Source organism: Dasypus novemcinctus, chromosome X (assembly GCF_030445035.2).
Source record: "Dasypus novemcinctus isolate mDasNov1 chromosome X, mDasNov1.1.hap2, whole genome shotgun sequence".
Taxonomy (NCBI): Eukaryota; Metazoa; Chordata; class Mammalia; order Cingulata; family Dasypodidae; genus Dasypus; species Dasypus novemcinctus.
This window is the reverse complement of record NC_080704.1, coordinates 1,287,388-1,295,877: the sequence shown is the minus strand read 5'-3', so window position 1 is coordinate 1,295,877 and position 8,490 is coordinate 1,287,388. Positions and strand designations below refer to the sequence as shown.

The 8,490-nt window shown below is 40.6% G+C and overlaps 1 long non-coding RNA gene across 1 annotated transcript; it reads right to left on the bottom strand.

Annotated features, from left to right (window-relative positions):
* Positions 1 to 488: 488 nt before the first annotated feature.
* LOC131277112 (uncharacterized) lies at positions 489 to 7,985 on the bottom strand. The gene is made up of 3 exons (XR_009184318.2): positions 7,784 to 7,985; positions 6,421 to 6,624; positions 489 to 838 (listed from the first exon to the last, which is right to left on the bottom strand). It is a non-coding gene; the product is annotated as an uncharacterized lncRNA (long non-coding RNA).
* Positions 7,986 to 8,490: the final 505 nt, after the last annotated feature.

Below are 8,490 nucleotides of genomic sequence, written 5' to 3'. Positions count from 1 at the left end.
CTTTGCATTGTACTTGCTCATTTTAATACTTTCCTTTGCATTTCAGCCAAATGACTTTTAAAAAAGGAATGAAACTCCAAAGCCCACATTTGCAACTCTTAACTGATCAAAAAGCCAACTTCACATTGCTAATGTACTGAAGGATTTTAATAGGTGCTCGTTTTAACTCAGTACTGGGGAACTTGCTGTGCATTTGGCACAGAAATATTTTTCTGGAATCTTCCTTCCAGCCAAGGAGAGGCCCCTAGAGGAGGATGGAACTTGGGGTGTAGGGCATCAAGGGATGGAGTCTGGGGTCCCTCTTTCTGCCAGATTTCCCTCAGCACCCCTCTCCACGTTGATTTTCTAGTTGCTCATTACATCAGGATTCTTGCCCTATATTTGGGGATCTTTACATTATACGTTCCCCCAAACTCTCTGCCAATGGTTCTGGGTGGACAAAATGACTCTTTTGATTTGAAGATTTTTATTTCTGATTAAAGCTGTGGGTGCTTGTGACCTTTACCATTTCAAAGACCACTTCAAATGTTTCTTCCCAAGTAAATGTGAAGTTCTACGAGGGTTTTAAGTGAAGTTAAGTAAACCATGACTTCCGAGGTCGACCAGGTGTCCACTAGTTTTGACCACTCTCTAAGTATTGGGGTGTGAATTCCTTGTCACACCCAAGCTCATTACAGCATACGATTGAGATTCATCATCTGTTCAATGCTTTTTAACTGAGCAGCAGGCTCTAAATTCAAAAGGAAATTCTTGGTGTTTGAGTGATGTATCGGTATATCTGTGACCCACCGTGAGCAAATCTGTTCATCTCCAGGTTTCCTCCCACTCTTGTGTTTTTCTGAGAAATAAAAAAAAGGACAGGTGGTTGGGGGTTATGGAATCAAAGGCAGCCTCATAAACATACCAGGACTTTCATATGGTTCTGATCTGTGGTGATACCAGCCTTTGTTTCCACCTTGTTGGGCACCTGCTTATCAGTGATAGGAAATATTGTCATTATCAGAAGAGATGGGAAGTAACCCGAGGCTGAGCCTTGGCAAAAATGGTACAACAGGAGGGTAATTTTTGTAGCAGCTTTGCTGAGATAGAATTCACAGACCCTACAATTCGCCCATTTAAATGTACAATTCAATGCTTTTTAATATATTCAGATACATGCAACCACCCAACTGTCAATTTTAGAACATTTTCATCACGAAAAGAAACTCTGAACCCTTCAACTATCACTCCTTATTCTTCTATGACGTCATCCCTCCCTGCCCCTGGCAATTTCTAATCTGCTTTCTGTTTCCATGCATTTGCATATTCTGAACATTTTGTAAAAATGCGTTCATGTGATATATGGTCTTTTGTGACTGGCTTATTTCACTGACCATAATGCTATCAAAGGTCATCCACATTGTGGTATGGACCAAAACTTCATTTATTTCTATGGTCAAATACTATTCCATTGTGTGGTTATACCACATCCATATATCCATGTTTATCCTAAGAGATGATTTTTAAAAGTTTCCCCAGATATGCTCAGATTGGAACATCCTGGTGATCTAAGATCTGAAATAAAAACAGTGAAATCCATTTCAACCATTTCTTAACATAGACAATCCCAAGTTTACAATACATAACATTATTTCAAGTGATATGATAAAATAAAATTTTTAATAAAATAAGCAAAAAAAAAAAAAGCAAGCAAAATTAAGTAGCTTACCTTTTTGACATCAGAAATGTGACTGGTAGTGTTCCTTGCTTGGAGCTTGCGGCCGGTATAGGGTCTTGAAGAAGGTTTGTTTGGACGGTGGGATTTTGAATGTAAATGTTCTGTTGATTCAGGGTGGAAATCAAAAGCACAGAGACCTCTCTTTCTCTGTAAACTTGTTTCTCTCTCTCACCTAGGTGGTTATTTTTCACCAGGGTTCTGCTACATGATAGGATTTCTGGTACTACTCAGCATGGATGCCTCTACCTCTTAAAATTTCAAAATACATTAATAATATCCAAGGAAACCAACACATGTTTTCTGGAATGACAATTTTAGGTAAAACGCAGCTCCAAGAAAACATGAGTTCCTTTCTGTCAAGGAGCTTAGAATCTTGTTGAGGACCTGATTTCAAAGGTGAGGACTGTGAAAATCCAGGAGAAAAATGGCAACTTCTCATGGAAGCGGTGGCCCTCGTGAATTTAATGACTGAGGGACAGATGACCCAGGAGGGCGGGTGGTTCCTGGAGATAGGAAGAGGAAGCAAGGATAGTTCTGAAGCAGAGGGCAGGGATGAGGACAAAGTGGGCTCATACCAGTCTACAAAGGGCTTGCGACTCTTGGACCTGCTGTCAGGTCTGATTGTGAGCTGACTGCACCGCAAGATCAAAATTGCAGGACTGAAACATTTTATGGAGTCAGTGGGAAACCTTCCATGATTTCCCTCACAGGCCCCTTCTCAGAGCAATGTGGTTGACCACATCCACGTGGTGAGTCTGAGGACCCCAATCACACCCTTGATCGAGACTGGGTCCCTATGGTCACTGGTGACTCAGCAGTAACGGTCAGTCCACTGGAGGCAGTTAGGGGCAGTCTGCACAGCGGCATTAGGTGGACAAGTCACTTCCTTATCTTTCTCTTTCTAAAGGACAGGCACAAGCCCAGGAGTCTGTGATGTGCCTCCTGCCCCTGAGTCTGACTCACCGTGTGGGGAAGTCATTTAACCACAGAACATTTCTGCTTTTCTTCTGGAAAATGGAGGTGTGGGTGTCTACCAATACACATTTTCCATGGAGGTCCAGACACATGACATACGATTCACTGAGGACTGAGGACTGAGTTGTCTTTACAAAGCCTGGGAGACACTCATGGTAAGGGCCAGACAGAGGCTCCTCTTCCAAAATCAGGGGACTTCCAGTTGCCCTGACACCCTCCCTGATGGCCCGTCTTTACATTTCAGAAGGTTATGGCTCAAGTTCAATATTAGTTACTTTGTTGTCAGTTACGGAGTCAATGATTGTCAGCATAAAACCAAAGTATTCCGTACACCTTGGACATATATAGGGAACTCCTTTCTTAAGACCTCAAAGGATGTTTATGTCCATTATCTAATTGTATTCTCTCACTTATTTTTAGCTCAATTCAGTGTGTGCTTTCTGACCATTTCTCTATGTACTCAGAACAGGTCTATGCGTGATGGGCTACTGAGAGCTGTCAAACCGTTTCAGAAAACACAGTGAATGCAAGAATCTGGCTGAGAAGGGTACAAGAGGGCTTAGTAGTGTCCAAACTGATTGTAATTATGCCAAAAATGTCAGGTATAGAGAGTCTGGTCTGGATGGCTAGAAAGAGGAAAGAATATTGGTCAGAGATCTTTGGAGAGACTTTGGAGAAACATGAACCCAGGTTACTTGACTCTCAAATCTGGGTACTTAACTTGCTGTGCTTCCTTGACATACCACATGGTCTGGAGACACTCTTTCTTTATGTGTTATTAAATACCATTCCTGTACTTTGTCTACTGGAGGGAAAAATGAGTACATCAGTGTGCATGCTCTTCTGTAAACTTTAAATATATAACAGCAACCAGGACTTTAAAAATATCATTAAATATACACCATCAACATGCCTTTTAATGGTCAAAAGTTCCCAATAATTTGGTGGTCTTTAATGAATTGCACATGCTGTATGTTTAGGTAATGTGTGATTTTTTTTTTTTTGCATTATGAATGAAGTGTTGATGAATTGTTCAACAGAAATATTTGCACACACTTCCACTTGTTTGTTCAGAATAAATTCCCACAGGTATTTTATAATTTCTCCATGCATACAATTTTTTTTTCTGAAAATTTTCAGAACAAGTTGCAGACATGATGCCCCTTTAAAAAATACATCCTCATGTAACCACAGTGCAGTGATCAAAATCAGGAAATTAATGTTGGTATAATATTGTCTAATCCACAAACTTTATCTGGATTTTACTATTTGTTTCACCATTGTCCACAGCAAAAGAAAAAAAGATCTAAAACTGACTACAGTCCAGCTTCAATCTGAAACAGATAGTCTTTCTTTGTTTTTCATGATTTCTCAATTTTGAACAGTGTAAGCTAGTTATTCAGAAGATTTGGGATAGTCTATTGTCTCTTCATGATTAAAGCCAGGTTATGCATTTTATGCAAGAATATTTTAGCTAAAGTATCACAGAACCAAATGTGCCCTTCTTAGAGCATCTTCTCAGGAGACCCTTGGGTGTCTATTTGTCCCAATTCTATTGATGTTAACATTGGTCACTTGATTAAGATGGTGTTTACCAGCGGAGGACTTGGCCCAGTGGTTAGGGCGTCCGTCTACCACATGGGAGGTCTGTGGTTCAAACCCCGGGCCTCCTTGACCCATGTGGAGCTGGCCCATGTGCAGTGCTGATGCGCGCAAGGAGTGCCGTGCCACGCAGGGGTGTCCCCCGTATAGGGGAGCCCCATGCACAAGGAGTGCCCCCCGTAAGGAGAGCTGCCGAGCGCGAAAGAAGAAAGTGCAGCCTGCCCAGGAATGGCACCGCACACACGGAGAGCTGACGCAGCAAGATGTCGCAACAAAAAGAAACACAGATTCCCGTGCCCCTGACGACAACAGAAGGGGACAAAGAAGATGCAGCAAATAGACACAGAGAACAGACAACCGGGGTGGGGGTGGGGGGAAGGGGAGACAAATAAATAAACAAATCTTTTTTTTAAAAAAAAGATGGTGTTTACCATGTTTTCCTACATGATAGTTACCCCTTTTTCCTTTATAACAAAAGATGATGGTTGTAGGAAAATATCTTGGGCCATGTAAATATTTTGTGTCCCATCATATTTTTACCCACCAATTTTAGCACCCATTGACAACTCTTGCCTGAAACAATTATTTTTAAGGTAGTTGTCAAATGTTGATTTTTCTAAAATTCCTTCTAAATCATTATTCTGTAAGTCCTTCTATTTTTTTTTTAAAGATTTATTTATTTTATTTAATCCCCCCCTCCCCCGGTTGTCTGTTTTCTGTGTCTATTTGCTGCGTCTTGTTTCTTTGTCCACTTCTGTTGTTGTCAGCGGCACGGGAAGTGTGGGCGGCGCCATTCCTGGGCAGGCTGCACTTTCTTTCGCGCTGGGCGGCTCTCCTTACGGGGGGCACTCCTTGTGTGTGGGGCTTCCCTACGCGGGGGACACCCCTGCGTGGCAGGGCACTCCTTGCGCGCATCAGCACTGCACATGGGCCAGCTCCACACGGGTCAAGGAGGCCCAGGGTTTGAACCGCGGACCTCCCATGTGGTAGACGGACGCCCTAACCACTGGACCAAGTCCGTTTCCCTGTAAGTCCTTCTAATTCATTATTGGCATTATCCTGTAAGGAAAGACTTTTCATTGGCTCCTGTTTATTTATTTCTTCATTCTTTCACTTATGATTCATTTATTTATATTAGTATGAATTGTATCCTTTGCATTAGTATGTTTGTATATTCAATGATGCAATTTATTAGTATATAATTAATAGAATGTAACATAATATAGCAATACAATATGATATATTTAACATAATATTGTATATTCGATATATTATTTATAATGAAAAATATTCTATTACAAAATATTGTATTAGTATTTATTCATTTATTATTATTAGTCCTTTTATATTATCCATCCACTCATTTATATTAGTACATTATATCAATCTTGGCAAATAGCCATTTATATTATACTCATGGTTATTCTATTGATTATGATCTATTATTACCATTATTTACACTGATTCTTAGATTTCCCCACTTGCTCCATCAAGCTGATGCCTACAACTTTTTACCATGTCCCCACATTCTTTGAGCACTTTCTCACTCTTTGGCACAAAAACATTGTCACAAGCTCACCTTATATTTCTCCTGTCCAGTCATGAGATTAACCATTCCAGCAAGGAAATTTGATTCCTTTTAATTAAGTATTATATTTAGAAATGAATAATGATGAAAAGTGTGCTTATTGCCACTGGGGTGCCCTCACAGTGGAAAAAGGAAGGATTATTTTTAATCTATCATCATCTTTTTCATCATCATCATCACTTGTCTTCATCCTCAATATCTATCATCTATCTATCTGTCTGTCTGTCTCTCTGTCTACCTATCTATCTCATCAATCAATTATCTATCCATCATCTATATTGGTCTATCTCTCTATCTCTCTATCCATTCATCCAACGTCTAACTATCTATCTTCTCTATCCTGGCACTCCCACTTCCAATCTAGCACCTCATGGCTCTTTCTAGCTTTCCATCTCTCTATATTTGTAACTCTCTTTTCTGACTATAGGAAACCTGGTTCCCATTGTCTGTAATATAGTGACACTCACTCAATCCTAGCATACACACCTTAGTTTCTGAATCACTAACCCATACCTCTGAGAAAAGAAGAGCTACTCACTAGCTACTATATGAAGCAAATATTGAAGGACTCATCTGTCTTGAGCTTTTCTTCAAGATGTCAAGTATGGCGTTCTGAGTAAGTTGGTGAGGTTGGTTGATGGGACGTCGGGCAGTGTGTGATGCCTCTTTATTTGCTCACAAAGTCTATGTCACTGGGTACCCGTTCTTAGTCTGTTTGTTTGCCCTAATGGGCAGCCATTACCTAATGCAAACACAAGAAGAAAAGCAAGGATAATTTGATTTCTGACTCTTCTTTCTCTGGGCAAGCGAGATTTCTCACTAAGCTTTCTTTGTCATGTGACTCTTGCTGAAGTAATATTTGACTGGCTTGTTTGTAAAAACACCATATCGTTCTTAGGCAGAAAGGTTGACATCATTCTACAAATTTCAAACTGTTGAGCAATACCTCAAAATGTGTTTTGTTTGTTTTCTTTTATACGCAGGAGAAGAGATGCAACTACAGCTCATCAATTTTAATTTTGAAACGATGCAGGTTACATGGAATGCAAGTGAATATGCTGAGACTAATTTCACTTTCGTGTACAAGTGAGTGCCCTCAGGAAGTGTATCTGAGGCTGTGTGATAAAATATGTCTTCTTCTGAGACGTTGGCAATTGGGGATGCCAGAAAGTAAAGATGTGAATCAGAACAAACAAGTCTGAATCTGTACATTCTGTTTAGATCTCAGCTCTCACTACAACCACAGTTCTTGACCCTTCTAATTGAATGATGTCTGAGTCATACTCAAAACCACCTGAATTATTTTATTTTATTTCATTTTCTTAATTATCTCTTTTTAAAGTTAATAGATCACACAAAACATTACATTAAAAAACATGAGGTTCTCATATACCTCACTCCCCACCCCCAACCCATAATTTTTTATTGTATTTTTTGAAGATACATAGATCACAAAAGATGTCATATTAAGAAATATAAGAGGTTCCCATATACTCCACCCCACGCACACCTCACTCCTCCTACACCAACAACCTCTTTCTTCATTGTGGCACTTTCATTGCATTTGGTGAATACCTTTTGGAGTACTTCTGCACCACATGGATTAGAGTTTACATTGTAGTTTACACTCTTTCCCAGTCCAGCAAGTGGATTAGGGCAGGATATATAATATCCTGCATCTGTCCCTGCAATATCATTTAGGACAACTCCAAGTCCCCAAAATGCCCCCCTATCATACCTCTTCTTCCCTCTCCCTGCCCTCAGCAACTACCATGGCCACTTTCTCCACATCACTGCTACACTTTCTTCCATTACTAGTCACAATAGTTCTATAGTAGAATACCAGTAAGTCCACTCTAATCCCCATTGTATTTCTCCATCCTGTGGACCCTGAGACACACCTCTATATCAAGAGGGGCTTTAGATTCCACATGGATGATGGATGCAGTTTTCCTTCTTGTAGTCGTAGGCACTCTTGGTTCCCTGGTGTGGTGGTTGACCATCTTCACTTCCCTGTTAGATGACCTGGGTAAGTCCAGTGAACCAGAGAGTAGGAGTTTCAGCTCTGCAGAGGCTCAGAGCCCAGCTGGCACATGGACAGTTCAGAGATTCAAGTCTCCTGAGTTAACACCAACCCTAGCACCATGACATTCTCCAAGTTCTAGACACACCCAGTGCTGTCTGCCGTGTCACAGAAGCTACCCTTTTCTGGAGCACCCTTGCCTGGAGACCTTATCTGCTACAGGGCTGTGGCAGAGATTTCCTGCTCTGAAACTTTGGTGCCAGGTTACTGGTTCCAACAATGTGTCTCCCTGCTGTGGGCTTATTTGTTTTGCCTGTTACTCCCCAGGGCATGAGTATAAATGTGGGAGGAAAGTTTTTTCCAGTGGAGTTAGTCTCAATTCTATAAATAAGAGGTGTATAATGTGTGGTTCATTCTTTGAAGTTTGATAGTACAGGAGATAAATTGGAAAGAGTACAAGAGAGAAACTTTAAGATAAACTTAGTTGGAAAAAAAGACTCATGAAAATAAAAGTCCAGGATTTTCCAGGTGGCCACATCAATAAGTCACTTGCATTTTCTGAGATCCAGTTTCCTCATCCATAAA